The sequence below is a fragment of the Pyrgilauda ruficollis genome, unplaced genomic scaffold, assembly GCF_017590135.1.
Source record: "Pyrgilauda ruficollis isolate IOZ18807 unplaced genomic scaffold, ASM1759013v1 scaffold64, whole genome shotgun sequence".
Taxonomy (NCBI): Eukaryota; Metazoa; Chordata; class Aves; order Passeriformes; family Passeridae; genus Pyrgilauda; species Pyrgilauda ruficollis.
Window position 1 is genome coordinate 3,509,114 of NW_024528155.1, and position 22,670 is coordinate 3,531,783.

Here is a 22,670-nt window from a genome sequence, read left to right on the forward strand (position 1 = left end):
ATTGAACTTCACCCCAAAGTTATTGATTTATTTCTTGACAAAGAGTCAGTGTAGCAGGCAATACCCAGGTTGTAACAATTGGCTCCAAATCCATGCTTCCCATGTCCAGTGCAAAAAAGAGTGTATTGCTCTTGGTTAACCAACCCTATTAGTCATCAGAAGACTAATGCCAGTGAGAGAATGGACTATTAATGGTTAATGACTCAAACAACTGGCCATTTGCAGTAGCCACCCAGGGATGCAGAGTAGGCGCACACCCATTATCAGAGGCTACAGATGGGTGTTGAACAAGGTAAGGGAAGAGGCTGATAAGAGGGAAACCCTGCAAGGTGGGATAATGCTTTTATGATGCCAACATCCTTATACCTTATACATCCTTATATAGTGGGTTAGCTGTGAATCTCCCCTCCAGGGAAGCAGACATCCACACACGGGCCTGAAGGTATTCATTCCCACTCCCAAAGTGTCCCATGATCCACAGAGCTACATCATTCAGTGTGAAACTCCCTGCCACAGGGAAGGCACCTGGGCATTACCACCAAGCCTGAGCAGTTGACAATTCCCTTTGGAGAGACTATCCTGCCAGGTATGTTGCAAAAAGCAAAACAGAAGCAAGCGTTACTCCAAGTATTTTATATTGTATGCTTGTCATAAATTAGAATTGATCTAAATTTCTTGGCTTTTCATCTCTCTTCCCACAGTTGTCAGAATTGATTTAGTTTGTAATTTCTTGATGTCAGAAAATGGAATCTTTAGATGTTCAAGATAAACTCTAGGAAAAAACACACAATGTTTCCAAAATATTTCCATTTATATAAGACAGAACTGAAAAACAAACAAACAAAAGAAACCCCAAACCTACCAAACTTCACAAACCACTAGAAAGATGATAATCATATTAAGAGGACATTAAATTAAGCCCATGAGACTAGACTACTAAATCATCTGACACTTGTAATGGAAAGGCTTTTTCTCATTTTATGGAGGCAGGGAGAGATTGTATTTGCTTTTGGTGAAAGACTAAGATTTCTTAAGAAAATACATTTGCAATAAGCAAGTTGTATTTTTGCTCTTATTTAACACTTATGTACAAGGGGAGTAACAGAATAACACATTATGCCAGTTGGTGTTTAAATATGCATTGCACATTTGATGCACCCTTGAGGGTGTATCAAGTTGCACTTTTAAGAATAATTGAAAATTACACAACACAGATTTGTGAGGAAATAGTATCATTGTAACAGAGTAGGCAAGCATTTTAATACAGCTGCTGCCATTACTTCTGAAGTGTTACAGTCATTATGGAGATCAATGTGTGTCATTTCCTCAAGACCAAGAAAACGGCTGCAGTTTAGCAAACTGTTGTTAATAGAAACTTATTTATTCCAAAAGGGCAAAAAGTTTGTTGTGTATGCATATTCCTACTCCATAGTAAAGGCAGTGGAGTACACACTGTACATGGAGAAGTTTATGCAAGAAGGAGAGGAAATCTATTTCAATTTTTATCTTAATTGAGACAAAAGTGTGAATTTTGTTAGTCAGGGATTGCTTGAGGTTTTTTTTTTTTTATCGTTTGCTTTTTTTTCTGAAAGAGAAAATTGTACCTGAATTTATTGCTAGAAATTATTACTAATAATAAACTTCTTTTCATCATTCAGAAGTAATAGTTAAAAAGAAACCTTCAGTATAAATGTTTGTCTTAATCATTATGCATTACATCCTCTCTCATCTAATAGTAAATTCATCATTTTTTAGAACATCTTTGAAAGATAAGAAACTAAACCTCAACACTGTTTGGTAATCTGGTTGGGAAAAATACTCATCATTAGCTGAAGTTAAAATCCTTTCATATGATACAGGTCATTGTTATCAATAATTATAAGCAGCATTAGCGTCTTTTTTGTTAGAAGTACACAACTCATAGAGTTTGCCTTTAAAAGGCTACATTCACGATATTCTGATGTTTTGTATTAGTAATTTATCTTGTATTTTGTATAATAGCATAATGCAAATAATTTTAAAGATCTCTTTTTATCACAGAAGGCCTATATCTTCCTGAGCTTATATGTAAAACTGGTTCATAAGTGTATATACATATGTATATACATATACACACACACTTATCCATATATATGCATTATATCTATATCTATATCTTTCTAGATAGATTGATATACACACATTTGTGTATAGATGTATCTATAAAAATGTTGCTGACTCAATCTTTATTTATCAAAAGACAACATGTTAAGTTGAGAGAACTGAAGACTAATGTCTCTGGCATTGCTCTGAAGTCAAAACAAAAGATAGAAAGATGCTAAGAGTAGTCCAAAATAGGAAAATACTCTCATCTCAAATTAGACCAAAAAGACTTCTGGGACAGACTACACAGCAACTTGCTACTTTTTCAAAGAAGGTGCTAAGAACTGGGACACTAACTGGAAAACATGCCGCCAATCAATGTGATATGAAGTATTAGAGAGGAATTTCTTCTCAAATCTAATGATTTGTAGATGGACATTTTGTGTTACATTCCCTGTCAAGAAATAAGCAACATCCGTGTGACTGATTAATATCTGATTAAACCCAGGGAGCGTGAGTGGAATCACAGAGGTACCACAGCCTAGAACAAAGGGAATCCACTCAGGAGTCTCCAAGAAGCATGTTGGTTCCCCAGGTAGAGGAGGATTCAGTCTGGCTCTTACTGAATGTTTGGTTAATTTGGCCTGAATGAAAACATCATGCTGAGCCCTTTGTTCTCCTGTCCCTTCTATATTCAAAACAGAGCAGGAACTGTATGTGTCTCACGTTTTTTTCAGACCAGAAAGCATTTCCAACCTGGAACTAGATGAGTAATTTTGTTTAAAGTTAATTTCTGCTAATTACAAGGCATTTGTACATCTCTGGCTTTATTTCTGAGGAACTCTAAAAATTATGTTTTCTGGATTCTCCACCTAACTCTGTTTTTTAAGCAGTGTGTAATCTCTACCATGTGTTATTTTGAAACTATGTCTTTATCTCATAGCAAATGAAAGGACCATAACTTGAAGCAGTATTATGGTTTAGCGAAGTTATTTCCCAGTATAGTGCTCCCACTGAAACACAAAACCATGCACTGCTCTCCTCTCCCTCCCTCCTCCTATCTCTGTGGGTGGCTGGAGAAAAGAATTGGAGGCACAAAAGGTAAAGATCATGGATTGAGATAAGAACAATTTATTTTAAACATCAAGGTAATTAGAAAACCAATGACACTAATAACAAAATATGCCAGAGAAAGGAGAGCTATTCACAGGTTATTGCTCATGCTTCAGAGCTGGTAACACACTAATAACTGCCATGCTACCCAACCCCAAAGAGACCCTTCCCTCCATCCTCAGAAAATGATATGAGGTGGATCCTAGCCATGGCCCCTCTTGGCTACTGCAAAAATTAACCCTGTCCTGGCAGGAACCAGGACAGCTCTCTCATCCTGAAGAAACCTACCCTTCATGCAAACAGCAGAAGCACTTGAAGTATTAAGTTAATAATGATTTCCCCTTTTTACAAAAACTGGGGTTAGCCTGATGACAAATATTAGAAGATTAGCATTAAAGTCTGCTTTATATAATGTCTTTTCACTTCAGATTGCGCATGCAGTTTAGACAGCTCTGCTCATTATTCCTGCCAAGGCAAATGAGAAACTACACAGTAAGTAAATTTGTTCTTTTTTTCTTTAATTTTTTTGCATAGTCCCTAGCCAAAAGGGACCAGTTTCATCTGTTTAATGTATTTAATCACATATGCATCTTGCAAAACAAAGCCAGTACAAATGTTAGTCTTAGGTTATTCACCTCAGGAAATTCCTCCTGTCCACAAAGGAGCCAAGGATTAAGGAAGAGAGATAAATGTTCTGGCTTCTGTGCAACTGTGTCACTATGACTTTCAGGAAATAGTAAAGTATATTCTTACACATTTCTCAGGAACAATTCCAGAAAATGAAATCATGCACACAACTCTAGAAGACACAGCCATCTAGCCATTGACATAGAAGAACAGATGCTGCCCTTTGACACAGAGATGGGACTCTGACTACACTTATTGAAGACAAAGAAATAGAAGAAAACAGGAAAAACTAAAGGACAATAATAATAAAGGCAGACCTTGAGAGACCTACCCTAGGATGTCTTTATGCAGCTGTAAGTCAGCCTTCATAACACAAATTAATGCAGTGCTTAGAGGCTCCTTGACTTCACTTTGTCAGCTTCAGTTCCCTGTGGTTTTAGTCCTCTGTTTGCACTAATTTTTTTTCTCCTTCAAGCATGGAATTCTTCCGCAACTGCATAATTAAAGTGAAGTCTTAAGTATTTTGTGGACCAGGACATTGGTCCATGAAATGGAAGTATGAAATCTAAAGTTTCCATGGCCTCCCCATTGATTTCCATCAGTTTTACAGTGAATAAAATAGGAGAACATATCTGATGAGCCATTGTTTGTAACAAAAATAAGGCTAGAAGAGTGGCACAAATTAGATAGCAATTAATGAGTGTTCCTAGCAATATAGTGTCCAATCTATTTAAAATCCAGAACGTCCAGCCTTTACCTCTTTTACCTCCTATACATGGAACACTCTTTACAACTACTGTGTTGGGTCTTGCCTGACGTTGATGTATTTTTATTTCTTTCGACAAGAAGGACAGAAGGAGACAAGGAAAGGCCAAATGAGTGCTATATACTCTGTTGATCACTCTGGGAAAGGAAGTGTGCAAACAAGATTTAAAGTAATATGTCCTGAAAGCTTTGAGATTTTCATTCATTAAGTAAATTCTTACTGAAAAATGAGTTAAGTTTAAAAATCCAATGCATAAAGCTTAAGTTTTCCTATTCAAGCTATTTCTACAAGTAAGTTTAAATTAAAGACCATAAGAGAAATAAATTTCAGTAGCAAAGCTTTAGAAACAAGAAGAAACCTTTAATATTCAAAATTTTTTATAAGTGGTGCAGACGAATCTGTATCTCAGTAATGCCGAGACTTTTAGTTGCTTTAGTTTTTACCTTTTGAAGGAGTTACGTATCTGTAGGTATGCCTGTACTATTCCTATGACTTTTGTGGCAGTCCTTTTCATTCTGTTCTTTTTCCATGAGCTATTGCTCTCCAGCATTCCCAGGACAACTACCAGTGGCAATTGGTAAGCTTCACTTATTAGTGCTTAACTGACAATGTCCACTTTGACACATCATCGCTTTTCTTTGTCAAGATCTGCAACTTCCCCAACCTCTGTCTAGAGTAGGCATAAAAAGTGAAGGGGAAGCAACAGCAGAACAGAAGCAGAACCCAAACTGAAGGTTTCCTGAACAAGCAAGAGGTTTTCCTGTGAGAAGAGGAAACCTAAGCTGAAGAAGCATGTTCTCTAGATGGGTATATGTATTTAAAAGAAGCTCTTCAGGGCTGTTGTATTCACACTATGGTTATTCACGTTTCTTATTCTGCAAACAGACAAAATTTCTGGCTTGCAAGGAGTGGTTTGTATTTTGTTGTGTACACAAGACTGCATCAGAACTGCCAAGAATTTGTCTAGGCCTTGCCACAGAGAAATGTTCTGAGGTCTAGACACATGGAGAAGAAACTCTGTCGCATTTTAAATCATAGCAGGCCCAAAACACTGCAGTTGGTAAAGTGAATATCTCTACCCAAAATGCAAGTGGGGTCACCCTGGAATTTTACCCCAAAGGCAGAAAAAATCATTAAGTCATTTAGTCAAAAGAGTATCGCTAAATAAAATTAAGGGAAAGTTTCATCTAGACCTTTAATTGGGAAATACAGGAAAAGTAAAAAATCAGGGGGAAAAAAAAATGGCAAGTTGTTTTCCAAATGTTTTTTCAGTGCCTCAGTCTTGAAGGACAACTTGTATTTCTTCTGTGTGGTTTGGCACTCAGCTGACAGGCATCGTGTCTCCAGGGGATTTTAAGAATGCCGTGGAGGTAGCATCTATGTTTATTTTCTTGTGTGCACTGAGGAAAGCTCACAGACAGGAAGATGAAAGCTTTAAAACTCTGCTATGAAAATATGAAAATGCTGAAAGAAAACAAAGCTGAGGGGGAAAAGGACACTTCAGAGCTGATTGGAACATGATTTAAGGTGTGTAAGAAGGAAGAGCAATAAAAAAAATAGAGAAACAAATAAAGGGAAATAGGAAAGAAACAGGCCTGCAGCAATATTTATAATCAAAACCATTTTGAAGTAGAACTTCCTCTATTCAATTTGCATGTTTCTGACCATAAAGAAAAAAACCCTGCCACACATTTTCCAATAAGCTCTAGAGTACAAGGCCAGAACATAAGCGTCTACCTGAGGAAAAGTCAAAATCATAATCTCTCAAAGAAACCAAAGCCAAGAAAAAATGTGTGCAAAAAACCATTGCTTTTCCTGACTTTAATCTGTGCAGCATCTGTAGTGGCCAGCTCCTTCATAAAGCTAAAGAAACCTCAAAACAAATAAAAGCCGTGTTAGTTTAAGATATATTATAAAAATCAAATATATAATAATTCATAAGGAGAGGCAGCGTTGATATAAAACTTACTTGTCACCACAATTACTGGAGACAATAGTTCAAAGCAAGTATTTATGTGTGTGAACAGGTCAGAAAGCACAAGGTAATTTGTTACCTAAAAATTGTTTAAGCTCTGTTAGCTAAAGCCTCTTGCTGACGTAAAGCTTTAACATGTACCTAAGCTCTTACAAGACATCTGATTGGTATTATAATCAGAAAGTGGAGGATGTAACAAAGATATTAAGAACAGATTGTCCTCTTGCATGAAGGGATTACAGTTCATGTGATTTCCAGGAATATAATTATCTTTCTACTATAAGCTCTGTTACCATCATTAATAAGTAAAGATATAAGGAAATAGGTAGGAGGTGTATAAGTTAAGATGTATAGTTCATAAATAGAAATGTATATAGGCAGGAAGATGGAAAAGATGGAAGGAATATTCAGATCTTCCTCAAATACTGTCAAATGATTGCAAAATATAGAAAAATCTGGTGTGACACTATAATATCTTCCAGAACTTCGTCTCACTCTTACAAGAAGATTGCAGCTTCACAGGTAACATGCATATAATTACAGGACTATAAAAAAACCCAACATGAACGCAATCAAGAACCAAACCAAATGAAAAAATGTCCCCTTACTTTTCTGTTTAGTTCCCTGCTCAACAGCCACACTTCTATTACACCAACTTCAAGCTGTTATTTATAGAAAAGTCAAGAGTTTTGAAACACAAAGAGTTTAAGATACAAAATTCTAGCTAACCCATCACACAGACAGATAGGTAGATAGATAATGAGTGGAAATACTTCCTTGACACCATTTGCCATTTACACCCTAGAATTATCAAAGCAGGTTTCTGTAAGAATGTCAACAGCAGGGCATTGCAGTTGGCTTAGCTGTTAGACCTGGTTAATGTCAACTACCATAGTACTTTACTTCACGTACATTATTGGGCAAGCTAGTGCATGTGTTTCCTGCTCCACAATACACTGGGCGGAATATAAATCAGTATTGTAAAAAACAAAAGCTGTGTCTAACTGGAGGAATAATACTCAGCATCTGGGCCTGGGGTAGCAGTGCAGTTATAACTTGCCCCGGTTCCTGGGCTGTTTCTAAAAGCACTCAGAGCCACAAAAGTGCTACTTCAAGGCAGGGCAGTTACCTCACAGTATGTGCTCCCTCACTGCTTAGCAAGCACAAGCCTGTCCAATGAAGCAAAGACCCCTTGGCTCTTGTCCTTTCATCTATCCATGCTTGAACATTATAGAAATTCACACATATACAGGTTTTGCTGAGATCTGAGGCAAAATGATTCAGAACGTTAACTCTGTCACTCAGTCAGGGGCAGTGTAACCAGAACTTTACTGAACAAAACCCTCACTTGTGTTTGCAAGTACATAGAGAATAACATCTTAAAAATATTCTAGCAAAGACAAAGCTGTAAAATACATACACTAATACCATCCAGAAGACTCTATAATTGGGATAAATCCTAAGTAAGTGCAGCAAACAAGGAACACTGCACTCAACATGAAACAGCAGTAATGCATCAAGCAACAGTTAAATTTGTAAGACACAGAAAAATGCACACACAGATGGAAAAGAAAGACATGGCTAGCTGCCCTTCTAGTCTTAACAGTTGAAATTGATTTCCCACAAAGCTCCTTAAAAGCTCATAAGCAGGAGCTTATATCAATAAGCAGAGTAGTGATTAATCATGCTGTCTAGTGCTTCAATACAGACATGCTGAGTTCCACATACTGCATAACATAATCAGTCAAATAAATGGGATTGTGCACAAAACAAGCCTTCACAGATATATACAATCAAGTAACAGTAATAAGAGAGAGATTATTGACTTCAAACAGAAGTAATATCCCCTCACTAAAGGCAGCAGAATTAAGAAATAAATTAATGATCTTATAGAAGGAAGACTCTTGAAGTGTAGCCTGTGTTTAATGCTTTTATATTGAATGATATTCTCTTTCTATTTACTGCATGGAATTAGTCTCTTATTACTGTGAATGTTCTGTAATGGGCTAGTTAGAACTGCATAATTTATTTCCTAAAACCTCAGAGACACATAGGGTTTCCTGCCTTCTATGGGAAAAAGGAGAGGAAGGCGCAGTACTATAAAATAGCTAAGTAGGTGTAATAGATCTCCATCTGACACAGGAAAAAATTGAGCAGAAAAATGAGAAAAGTTGCTGTTTGAATTTAGAAACTCCACTCAGTCTAAATAATTGTTACAAATTGTTCCATCATATGTTTGATTTTTTAAGTCTCCTACTTTTAAAGTAGATGCAAGTGTCCTTCCCAAACTCTGATAATGATTAAATTATCAAGCATTAGAGTGTTGGCTACTAATGACTATCACTGGAAGAAAGATTTTGGGGATGTTCTTAGTTTCTTTTTTCCTTTATTGTTCTTAATGGATCTTGCAGATATATAGTTTCCCTCCCAGCAGACCTGGACAAACTATGTAGTGAGACAACATGCCTGTTGTTTCCAAATGTTTCGAAATTACAACAAAAAGCAGCAAGAAACACTAGTAAAATTACAACTGAATAAAAATCAGTAAGGGAAACAAACAGTGATCAATAAAATCAATGGGCTTCAGGTTAGGGAGCCAATCACTGACATATTACACAGAGATAGTAAGAGAATTTATGGAATAACTTTCCATGAAGCACAATGAAGGAAACTCCTGTTGAGAGACAAATACACATAGACAAAAACATTCTGATGCAACACTAATAACTTCAGTATACCCATAAAATAAATACTTACAGATATTTAAGAATTGAAAACACCAAAATACCTTCATTCTCCCAGGTTCCAATATTTCTGCTTATATGAAAAAGGAGCTCATTTTCTCCCAAACTAATGCATTAAGTTCTGCATCCCCTCTATTTCTTAAAAGCCTCAAAAACTCACAGTAGTCAGGCATTCTCCACCGTATTCTCTCCTTGTCTGTGTTGAGAACATTTAACGATCTGATAGTAATAAAACAGTGCTTTCAAAGCCAGTCATGGTGTTTTTTCTTGCCAGGTGCACCCCACTATGGCAAAATACCTATATACAGCAGTATGCAGTAATTACAGCAATTTCATATTCTCCCATTAAAAATGAAAAAAACCACCACCACCACCACCAAAAAACAAACAAACAAAAAAACCAAAAACCAAACCAAGCCAAACCAAACCAAACCAAAACAAAACAAAAACAACCAAAAAACCAAATAAAAACAGCGAAGACCAAGGACATAAAAAATTTTTCAGTCAAAATACAATTTCCACCCCCGCCCCTTGTATATATATTTTCATATATACACAATTTTTAAAAAATATTATCTATCTTAACTCTTTGATTCTTCATTCAAACATGGCTATAGAACTGTAGCCATAACACACAATTTTCAAATCCTGAACTGGTCTGTAAGAATATCTTCAGAGGTCCTCTCAAATTTAGAACAAAATAAGCTTTAGAGAATAACCCTCCTTCTTCCTGCAGCAAATATGGGGTTCTCCATCACTGATAATCTTCACAGTAAAATAAAGAGGTTAGATGCTTCACAGAGTAGCTAATTTGTTTATCTGCAAGCACCCACAGAGCCCAAATTTTCTGCCACTGGGTTTCTGACTGAAAAGCAAGTACACTGAAAACAGTCATAAGAAGATTCAGTCTATAACTGGGGAGGAATCACATGTGTATTGTCCTGGTTTCATTTGGGATGGAGTTAATTTACTTCCTAGTAGCTGGCAAAGTCCTGTGTTCTGGATTTAGCACGAGAATAATGTTGATAACACCCTGATGTTTTAGTTGTTGCTAAGCAGTGCTTGCCATAAGTCAAGGACTTTTCAGCCTCTCATGCCCTGCCAGCGAGAAAGCTGGAGTGGCACAAGAAGCTGGGAAGGGACAGACACAGCCCGAACAGCTGACCCAAACTGGTCAAAGGGACATTCCATATCGTATGACATAATGCTCAGTATATAAACTGGGGAAAAGGCTGGGCAGGGCTGCTGCCTGGGAGCTGGCTGGGCATCCATTGTTGAGTGACAAGTGGATGAGAGGGGCTTAGTTGCCAGCTGGGGTTACACCATGATGCTGTATAAAACCAGTTCTGGTTAAATCTGAACCACAGTGATTTTGAAATAGAAACCAAAAGGAGAAATAAACATAAGAAACAGCTACATACGTGTCAATTTTAGCAAATATGAATGGTCTCATTAAGTTCACAGTAGACAATAAATACATGAGTATTTGCAGTGCAGACAATAAATCATATGAGTGTTTGCAGAGTACAGATCTGGAGCTGGGACTCACTTAGTGAGAACACAGAATAAAGAAAAATATTACAAAAGAGTGCAAGAAAAGAAAAAAGCAACTTAAAAGTTATTTGAATTCTAGCTCACCTGCTAAGATCTGAATTTAAATGTATTTATATCTTCCATATTCCTGAAGATCTGAATTAGTGAATGAAAGCAGGCATACTGCAAAGAAAAATTAAAGATAGAAAGAAGGCAGGCATACTGAACAAGAAAAATTAGAGCATAGAAATCCACTGATTCTATGCATCCATTGAATCCACTGATTCAATGCCACTGATTCTGGCATTGAACTTATTTTTTTTTTAGAAATTTTATCTATTTATTATATCAATGCAAAGACTGATCTTATCCTTTTCCAGTGGAATTTTTCACTCTTTAAAGCACTAAAGAGTCACCACAAAAACTTAGCGGTTTAGGTTATTGTTTATTCATCTCTTTTACGTTGATAATTTCTCTTTTTTGCAGTTATCTTGAAGTTTATCCTATTGTCTCCTTTCTTCAGACAGTGGTGACTGGTGGTGAGACTCCTCACGGACAGCAAATCAATTCAGAAAATTTTGCTAACATAATTCTAGAAACTCAAGAAGTTAAAACGTAGGGCTTGTACTCTCATCAACCAGTCTCAAATTCAGTGTTTTCAATATTCAAGACATTTCTGAGGAATACAGCAGAAGGCTGTTTTTTGTGAATGCTGCTCTAGTCCTCATCTCTGTAATTAAAATCTCTGCATCACACACAAAATACTTTAGAAGAAAGAAAATAAGTACACCTTGGAAAACAAGATTTTGCTAAATCTAAGATATAAATTAAGATATGCTAAAATCAGTTCTAAATTTCCTTTTAGAGCTATAATTATTTTTGTCAGTCTTGGACATTTTACATCTGATAACCTTATCTCCAGGAACACCTGACACTCTTTCATATTTACTTTCCTGCCATGTAAACCAAAACCACTAGTTCTGAAAAAATGATTGGCAGAGAGTCCAGAGACAGGTGGTTACTTTGAAAATTTAGAAGATAAGGAAAGCGATTAATTTATGAAGAATGTAGGAAATATAGTGGGGAAAATGATAAACAAATGAGGGGAAATTTATGTTTTAAAAAGTTAAATCAACAAAAAATGACAAATATCTAAATATATATTTACTGTTCACATTGTTCTACTGTAGTTGGAAAAAAAAATCTGTGTCTTGAAATTCTGTGTTTAATGAACGACACTGTGTAAATGTGCTAGTATAAAAAATAATATATAAATAAAAAGATAATTTTGCATTGCAACTACCTTATATTCTCATTCACCTAAAGCTAATGAAAGGAACAAGAGTTATAGTAAAATAAATCCCTGGTTCCAGCTGTATTATCCAGAAGAAAACAAACTTCATATAGCTGCTTAATTTGAAGAAAAGAGGCGTGGAAGCTTTTTTCTCCATCAAAGTACTGCTTCAAAGTTTCCTTTTGATCAGTACAAAATTCCAGTGAAGAAAATTAATTTATAAAGAGTTTCACTAGCAATGCATATGGATGAATAGAGCATTAGGTCACTTTAGTTTCAGCTACCAAATATTTTTCTTGATATTGCATAACTGCATTTCTAACCAGACGAGGTACATGTTTACCCCTGAAATACCATCTCATGGACATTTTGTCTGAGACTTAGAAGTCTGTGGTGAATAAGATAATTTTTACAGGGTAGAATGTTTGTAAGTAAAAAGAACTTGATGACCAGAGCCACTCAATGACCACAGCAGGCACAGGCCTCCTCACCTTCTTCTTCCTTTCTGATTGTTTGTAAATAGAAGACAAGTTTGAAATATCTTTCATTTCTAATGCTACAATTAAATTTATTAGGGCTCTTACATAAGAAAACTTATTTAATCATCCTACTTTGACTTAGAATACTTTATCCAGAGACATACCATATATATGTTTAGCATACCACAAACTCATGTTTTCCTTCCCTTAAATGCAATTCTGTTTTCAATGGGCATAATAATTACTAGATTCTCTTTGCTGTAGTGTTTGATTTAAGTTTTTGTAATGAGAATTGAATCTACATAAGTCAAGTTATTACCACAAACAGCTCCACTGCTCTGTACAGAAGTGAATTTTTATACCTGACATATCCTGAAATGAAAAGAAGACCAGTAAAACAAAGCTTGCCCAAATGATAGAAAATGGACAAGGACACCTTTTGGTGCCCATGAGTTAGTAGAATGAGTAACCCTTCAAGGAGAGAAGTGGCAGAAGGAAGCTGTGTGCATGCACATCAAGCCACATGCCCAAACCCACTCATGGTACCACTGCAGCCCTTCAGCTGCCCTGCCAGCAGAGATGCACTGAATGGCATCAGAAAGAAGGAAAATCTGTGTCCCAGCATTGATACTCACTGCTACCAGACCTCCCTTTCCCCACAAAAAGCATAGCCCACAACTCTGCTATATCTTTCTCAATACACATCAGATTTGCAGGACTTTATATTATTTACCATGAGAGTAGCCAATGTAACTTCTATCACCTATGGAACAATTAATAAAATACTTCTGGAACCAAAAAGACTGGGCACTTTTTACCCCTGTACAATTCATTTCAAATATAGAGCCATGCAGAAGAATATTTGAGATGGATTTTGGAAGGGACTAAATAAGCATCTGGCCACTTGAGTGGAAGACAAGAATAGAACCTGCTCCATCTGCAGTTTTGAAAAGATGGATATTACTGAGCAAAGATGTCAAGAAAAAGACAATGAGAAAAGCTGAGAACAACTTCAGCAATATATTTTGTAATATTTAAAAGCTAAGTACAATTTCAGGCTTTGTAATGGTCAGCATTTGAAAAGGTTCTCTCTTTTCCAAGTTCTAAACACTATTCTACTGAACGTACTGAAATTGATCTGTTTTCCGTGAATCAGATAGGAAACAAAAGCAGGGAGAAATTTTACTTTTGTCACTGTATCCCAGGTCCTAGCAAATCCAGTAGTACAGTGAGTGATTTAGTAAGTGTGCATTTATTCAGGGTAACACTTATTTTCTCGTGCATACTTTTTATGTGCATGTTTATGAGACAACTGTAAGACACTGAACACACAAGACTGTGAGAAATGTTCCCCTCAGGACTGAGCAAGCATAACCCAGAACCTGAAATTCTGGAATCCTACTTTGACTAAATGAATACAGCAGATAGATTTTCTTTATTAATAACTTTAATCTAATCTGTCAGATATTGCTAGTGCCATCATAATGCAGAACGTTTGGGCATTACTAATTGTAATTGTTTACAGACAAAAGAAGCATCTGAATTTATTGGCTTAGCATACTCAACACATACGGGACTATTAAAACATTTTTCTCAGGATGATCTTCAGATGTGTTCATGAACTACCTGAGGTTCTCACACCATCTTTAGGCTACATGTGAATTAATACAAACTCACACAAGCTAGAGCAGACTAGCAAATGCTGGAGAGAGGGGAAGATGTCAGCAAACTTTGCCTCAGCAGGTCTCCACTCTGACTTGTGATACAGGAGCTTAATTCACTCAGAGAAATTTTCAGATTTCTGGTTCCTGTGAGCAATTGAAAAGAGATATTGCACCTAAGAAGAGAAATTTTACTTGGTTTCTCCAGGAAATAGAGTTCAACTTGTGAATTTCTAAGGTTTATAAGAATTCAAGTTCAGGACTTCCATCAGTTGCTTGGTTTTGCTAATGAGATTTCTATAGGGATGGTGAAGTGGAGAAAGGGATGTGATACAGCCACTTCAAGCTGTTTGCAAACCAAGGAAATTAAAATTTGCTTTCATGCAAGACTTCAAAAAGCATAATCTTGTAATACTATGTTTATCAAGTATGCTTGGTGTTAACTTCAGACACCTGTTTGGTGAGTGTCATGATATTTTCTAATCATTCTAAGAAAAAAAACCTATAAAGTGACTGATTTTTCTTTCTCATGGTTTTAAAAGGATAATGGCTCTGCAAACCTTTCAAGCCAAGTCCTGAATTATCAAAATACCTAATCCCTACTCTTAATACAAACATGCTGAATATAGGTTTCACTCATTATGCTAATGACTTGAACAGCGATTCATAGCCTGCCCCACTTTCAATTCACAGAACTGAGCATTTCTTCCTGTTTGTCCCTCTTTATTTAAAACTGAGAATTTCTTCCTGTTTGTTCCTCTTTATTTAAAAAAAGGGACAAACAGGAAGAAATGCTCAGTTCTGTGAATTGAAAGTGGGGCAGACTATGAATTGCTGTTCAAGTCATTAGCATAAGGAGTGAAACTTAAAGTCTTCTGTTCACTTTGAAGAAATACAGACTCATTATTTGTGAATAACTCTCACTAAGAACTAACAAAGTTAAGAATAATAGGGAAAGATTGGAGAAAACGTGCATTCTGAATGTGCTCAGATAATTGGAATCATAAAGCCATAGAATAATTTAGGCTGGAAAAGGCCTTTAGGATCAACTAAGTCCAACTTCTAATGAAGTCACCACCAAGTCCACCACTAAACCGTGTCCGTGAGTGTCCCATCTACATATCTTTTTCACATGTTTAGGGGAGAAACTGGCAATTTCAGTTAGACAGTTTTATACTTTCTACATGATTTAAGCATAAAGAAATATTTGCATGTGCAAATATTTTGCTAGACAGGCCATAACATTCTTAAATACTGCCTGTAGTTCCTCTCCATTTATCAAAGGCCATTTGAAATTTCATGCAGAAAGAAAATTAGGGATGCTAAAGCTCAACTAGAACTTAATATGATCACTTCTGTAAAGGAAGATAAAAATGGTTTTATAAGTACATTAATATCAAAAGGAGGGTCAAGGAAAACCTCAGTTCTTTTTGGACATGGCAGGGGAATATCGTTATCCAAGATGAGGAAAAGATTGAGGTACTTAACACTTTCTTTACCTCAGTTGTCAAGAATTAGACAGGTTGTCCCAAGGACAGCTGGCCCAGAGTCAGTAGATGGGCACAGGGAGAAGAATAGACCCCTGTAATCCAGGAGGAAGCAGCTAGTGAACTTCATATATATTCATATATATGTACCCGTACCATTCCTTTCTACTATTAAAAAATCACCCCAATAAGTTAATCTTCACATAACATATAACAGATGTTAGTGAACTGCTGCAGTACTAGATTCAACCAGATTTAAAAAACACTACCAACAGTCTAAAACTAGCAAGCAGTCACCCCCTTACAAGTGATGAATAAGCTTCAGTCTGAAGCCAGACAAGGGCATTCCTGCCATGAATGACAGAATCTTTACCAATACTATCTAAAAATATTTTATCATTAAAAACTGAATACAGTTTGACTCTGTAATGACATTCAGCATTTAAAGTTCTCAAGAAGGCATGTGTCGGGCTCATGGAAGGGATAGACTATTGGTCTTGCCATTCTCATATTTTGAAGGATACACTCAGCTTATATTGCCCAGAGCTGCTCCTTTATGGGAGAAGGGTTTTGAGAGGAGTCTGACTCTGTATTTAGCCCAGGGCATTCTCAGGACCTACAGGCAGACACTGCTGCAGTGGGCTGTTTATATATGCTCTCCTGAAGCAGAAACTCATCCAGCTTACTGTAAAACATGTTAAGGCCTTTTGTGAAGCTACTGTGCTAATTTTTTTCTCAATTGCATTCTGTCTCAGTCCATGAATCAGAAAAGAGCACAACATACTATGCAGAAATGGACAATTTCAGAAAATATTTGCCTTCTGGTAGAGGACAATTTCTGATCCTTTTTCATTTTCCTAGGGCATGTTTGCTGAAGAAAAATGAACTCATGTAGAGATCAGAAAAATCATTACACTTGAGCAAAGGCTATATGTGCTTTAAACAGTATTTAGGAGAACATAATTTATTACTGTAGAAATTTAAAAATTTGTGAGACTCTTAGAACCTAATAAAAAAAAAGCCTGTGATGAATTACTGTGACAATTTATCACCTCCTTGCACTATCCAGGCTTCTATTCCTTACCTGAAGGTTTACATTTTTGCTACAGTTGAAGCCAGCTAAATGTGCAACCTTGTCACTTGAATAAACTCACCCATTTAGAATGTCTGCCACAGAGGACTGCTTGTAGAGCTTCATTACCTGTATGTTTTGGTGTATTAAAATATTGCAATCAACGGACACACCTGTTTACAATTGAGGGGTTTTTTTTCTTGGTTTATTTATGCAGAAAACAGGAATGAGTCAGACTTATACATTTAAAATTTGGTGGGGAAGATTTACAACTGGAGTCAAAACTAGCAACTTGCAAAAAAACACTCTGCAAAGAGAACAGTGGGTGAGTTTCTCTTAAACAGGAGAGCCTTTTCAGAAATCCAGGGTATTCACACAGAAGCTACTAGGGAAGCCCTTCACAGCGAGGCATCAGACAAATTCAAGTGCCTGAGTCATGTAGACTACATTGCTTACACAGCAGTGCAGGCTTTCCTTTCAGATGTCTGTGCAGGTGCTCTGACATTACTGCCAGAAGAAATATCGTGCTGATCTTTCCTATGTCTCTGAGTCTGAAGTTTCATATAAGGCAGGAAATGCTGCCAGGATACTGAGGAAACATGTATTCATTTGCAGACTCCAAGAAGTCAAAATTGGAAATGCATTAGCTTTACTTCTGACTAACAACTTCATAACAGCTGACTAATTTAAATAGCTCTAAAACTTTGCTGTGGTATTCTTCTAGCTTTCTTTCCCATCATTAAAATTAAGGGACTCTGCATGTTCAGTCTTCTGTCAGTCTTAGAATTCTATCCAGGCACTACTTTAGAAATTTTTCTAGATATTTTAGGCTAATGGATAGGATGTTAAACAGGTACAAGAGTTCCTACTGTTCCCATAACAATGACCCAAAAAAGATCAGAATATTTCCTCTTACTGTGTCACAACGGTCTGTTTTGGTTTGAACTCAACTTTTCCATAGTTTAAGCCTTTTTTTTTACCCTTTCCAGACTCTGACCTGACATTTCCAAGCAATTTTTAACAGTGCGATGAGGAATACAGGAAGGCAGCAGGAACAGAAAACTTATAATTAAAGAAGTGAAAGTCAATGAGTCTAAAACAAGCACATTGTTTTGTAATAACGAAAGAGTAATTTTTCAAGCATATTTTATATGCAGATATCTAACTGTAGAGTGAGATAACTGGTCACTTTCGAAAAGAAGAATTTGAAAGATGACTGCAGCTAGTAACCTCTTATGTAGAGTCCTCAAAAGGGTATGAAGTAAAGTTATATATGGAAAGAGGGTTAAATAAAGAAAAATGGTGACAATTATATATATTATGAAGAAACTCAATTAACAAGGAAGGATTAATGACTTATAAAGGACATTTAATTGTGTCAGTATTCAAAAGTTTTGAATGCAGACCTTCAGAATTGTACTTGTTTACATTTTATAATCTTGCAGTATAGGATTTTTTTTTTCACTGTGATGTCCAAGTAGTGAATCAGATATCTGAATAAAAATCTGCATAAATAATAATTTATTATGTATGAATAAAAACATTTATGTATTTGATGGGAAAAACTTAATCAACATATGTTACATTATCTGTCTTTCCATTTATACTTTCCAAGTGTTGTGTAGTAACCATTAGTTATGCTAACAAATAAATACAAATGTTTTGACATAATAAAATTATGTGCACATGAAACAACTGCCTGGTTATGGTCTTCTTTTTACTCATCCATCAATATTTTTACATTTTTTCTAAAGAGGATCAACTCTGCCTGAGTTTAAACAAATGTCTGGTGTCAAAACCCACAGAAAATAAATGGCTTTCAGGTTTCTAAGAAAGAAAAGTGCTTTAAAGATAACTTTAAAAAAATACAAGATGCTGAAAAGATCTGACATTGTCTTTTAGCATTTACTTCCCTCTTTATCAAATTACTGCACAATGCAAATGGAAGGAGATTTTCAGCTAATGCCCTTTAACCTTAAAAGACAGATGAAGAAAGCATAGAGATGGCAAAGACGTGCTGCCAGACAACCCAATCTCCTTGCACAAGACAGAATAAATGAGAACTATAGGAAGCTCTTTAAATGTTTGAGTAATTATGCAAAAGTGACCTTAGCACTTAAATTTAGAGTGGACATGGCATAGCATTTTAAACTTTATGTTAGTCAAGACATTTTCGCTGTGTTGATATCAAAAATGAAAATCTGTGGCTTCCCCAATTTCTTTACTCCATGCTCTGAAAAATACTTAGAAAAGGTAATCTTGCCAGCAGGTAGCATAATTGATATGAAAGATACTCATGGGGTTGTGTGTGTTAGAATATGTTTGCAATCCATTTGAATGCTGTTATCTGTCCTCTCTAAGGGTTGGAATCTTAGAACTTTAAGCAAACCCCTTCTGTACAGAGCACACAAAAACTTATTATATCCCACACGTATCCTAACAAATTACTGGAAAATGAAATATCATCTATTGAGGAGAAGTGAGTTTAAAATTCCTGTTGAAATTTCTCATGGATTAACTTGTTTTTTTCATGTGGACAAAGTGAAAGTAGTAATTTATGGCCAATATTCATCCTAATTTAGGATACTACAGCAGGGTCTAGGTATCCAGTCGTTAAGAACATTACCGTTCTTCCCTTCTTCCTATTTCTGTCCTAGTGGCAAAATTAAAAAAAAAAAAAAAAAAAAATCTTTACAATTATTTACATCAATCCTTTACATAAGCAGCATCAGCATGGGAAAGACTTTTTGTGGGTCTGAAGTATTCAACATAGGTGGTTTTGATAATCAACATAAATAAATAAACATATTTTTTTATTGCCAGAGGGAGTTAAACATCACTTAGACTTTATTGTGGTCCTTTGTAAGGAAGAAAGTCTCAAACAGCAAAGAGCAAAACCAACCCAAACTAGAACAATGTTCACATCATAACATTTCAAGGAGTAAACACCCTTGAAGTCAAAGTAAGCTCAATCACAACGTATAAACAGAGAATGTAGGTTATATTCATCACAGAATTTGCTGTGAAGGGAGAATGTGTAAACATTTAAAAATCCAGTTTAATTTCTCTAAGGTTTGGAAGGTTTCTATGGGTTTTTGATGGGACAGTTCCCACATTTAACACAGTTATACTTACAGAAAGAGAAGGGAAAGAAACATAATAGTTATCTGGAGACGTGGCAAAATTCCTTTTGAGAAGAAAAGGAATTCTATGTGAATCTCTCAAGTTTGCATCATAAGATGGAAGCTTGAAGAGGGAATCTGGTGCTTCCTAGGATAATGAAGGGTATCTTAGCTTCCTGGGGTTAGAGTCTGATTCAGAAGATAGCAGTTTACTTTCTGAAAATAAATAATGCTGCTAATATTACACAGTACCTCATTGGTCTGACAAATAAGCACTAATACATCAGCTAACTGTGCAAATAGATTATGGTGAGCAAGAAAAAAAAAGCCACAGGAGTACAATTCATAAAATTTTGATACAAAGGTAGACAAGAAGACCTAGAGAAGACTTTGGACCCACAGAGTGTGATTTCTACTGAGACTTGATTGCCTCAAATCTATGAGCAGGGGACACAACAAAATACAGAATGTGCACTCCCTGAAGGACAAGTTGTCACTCAGTGTAGCTGATGTTCTCTTCCCTGCAAGCTTTCACATTAACTTTGCTGCCTTAGAGCTTTTAAGCCTACCACCTTCTGGAATGATTAAAAATAATTATTACAGGAAACTTAAGGATTTATTGCAACATCTATTATGTTATTAGTTTCCACTGTACGAAGGTGTGTATATTATACACACTTATATTACATACACTATATGCAGTGTGTATATATACAGGCCTGTATATTTTCACATGTATTGTGTGTTGTGCTGCTTTATTAGTAGAACTTCAAGTGTTAAAACTGTTTTTAAGCTGTTTAGATTTACAATACTGAGAAATTATATACTTAAGTAACAGAGACTAGTCTGGATGCTGATCATGGTCGGATTTGCACAGACATTTCCAAATGTGACACCTCTAACACCCTTCCATCCCACTGTTGTTATCATTCTGCTAGTTTCTTAAGATCAGATGCTGCACATAACTGCCTTTTTCAGCCTCTGAGTGGCTGATCTTGGCTGCCTCAATAGGACGTAGTAGAAATTAGCAGGTTTTCATAAAAATATTCAGTGACCATTGGTCCAGCCACTAAGATGACCTTAGTGAAGTGTGGTTCTCAGTTAAATAATGGAAGTAACTGTTTCATTTTCTGTTTCTCAGGAACTGGCATCATGATTCAACCGCGGTGTAACAGTTGAAACCAAGTCATTCAAACGAGTAAAATGAGATAACTTATTCTTTGCTAAACCTAAGGGGCATAACAATAACGCTGCTTAAGTATTTACACTTTCAGAACCTCCAACAAAGTAAAAACTGTGTTAAAAAGCCAATGGCAACATCTTAGATCACAGGTATCAGTATGTTCAGAGTTAAATAACAGACACTTTTGATTTAGAAATTTCATTCCATCTAAAATACTGGGAACTTTTTAAAATGGAATAAGAATAAAATTTGAAAAAAAAATCTCCTGCAGCAGCAAGAGCTAAGAGCAAGTAGCCAAAGCACAGCAAAGAAATTATGGCAATGGAGAATAGTGTTAACAACAGAAGTTTAATGATATTGTACATGTTTAGAGAAAGATAAACTGATGGCATTGATTTTGTCATATTCTCAGCTGACAGTCCTAGGACTGTCTCATTCACTAGAGAGAGACTTAACAGAATGTGATATTTCTGTTTGTCTTACCCCTTTTTATTTCCTGGGTATGATAGACTTCAAATATGCAGCTTACAAGTCACCTTCAGCAGAGAGCCTCACAATAAAAGAAATTAAGATATTGTCTACCTAAATTCAAATAGGATTCAAATAGTGGTTCTAGACACGCTTACTCTATACTGGAAAGACATCTGCTCTGAAGAGGCAGCAGGGTTCTTCTAAGAGAAACCGAAATCTCCATAACTGTGAAGCTGTCACAGAAGATTTAAATTTACAGCTCAGCATAAGATGGAGGCAGCTGGGATGAATAGACAGAAATCTTCAGATAGAACAGTCTTAAGTACTTTCTTTGTACAGTAGACCACTCCGTCAACTCAGAGTTGAATAAACACTATCTTGCCTCCCCAAACTTTTCACCCATGCACCCAAACCATTTGCAACTACGGCCCAAGGATGTAGCTCATGACATCTTGCTGTCCTTCACAGCATTTTGGACAGTGAGATCAAAGGACACAGCCTGATCACTTAGTCTGACCTGCTATAATACATATTTCATCATAAGACCTTGCATCAGATCTAAAGATTGCAAAAAAAATATTTTACTCTTAAAATGCAGCCAGAAATCAAGGTAAGATGAAGATACCAGCAACAGAGACACAGAGGAAGGGACTGCCTCAGGGATATAGCAAAAGCTAAATGCTTAGGAAGAAAAAACATTATTAAACTTGACTGGTGTACACATCTTAGTGTTTAACCTTGCTGCAATCTCACAGGATACATTTTGCCATATTCAGAATGTTCTGTAAGAAAAATGCAACATTTTTTGCAGCTCTAATATAATGTATAGGAATACATGTTGAACTAAATATTCCTCTCTTGAGGAATTACGGCTTTCATGTGTAAGAAAAACAAATTAAAATAAAAAATGTACTAATTTTTATTATAAGTTTGCAAAATTTTTCTGTTGTCTACATTCTCTGTGCTCCAGTCTCTGAAACACTAAATGCTCTCAACTGTGTGTTCAGCTCCTAACCTCACAGGACCAAAATTGAAACCAGAGAGAATCTCGCGTTATTTCT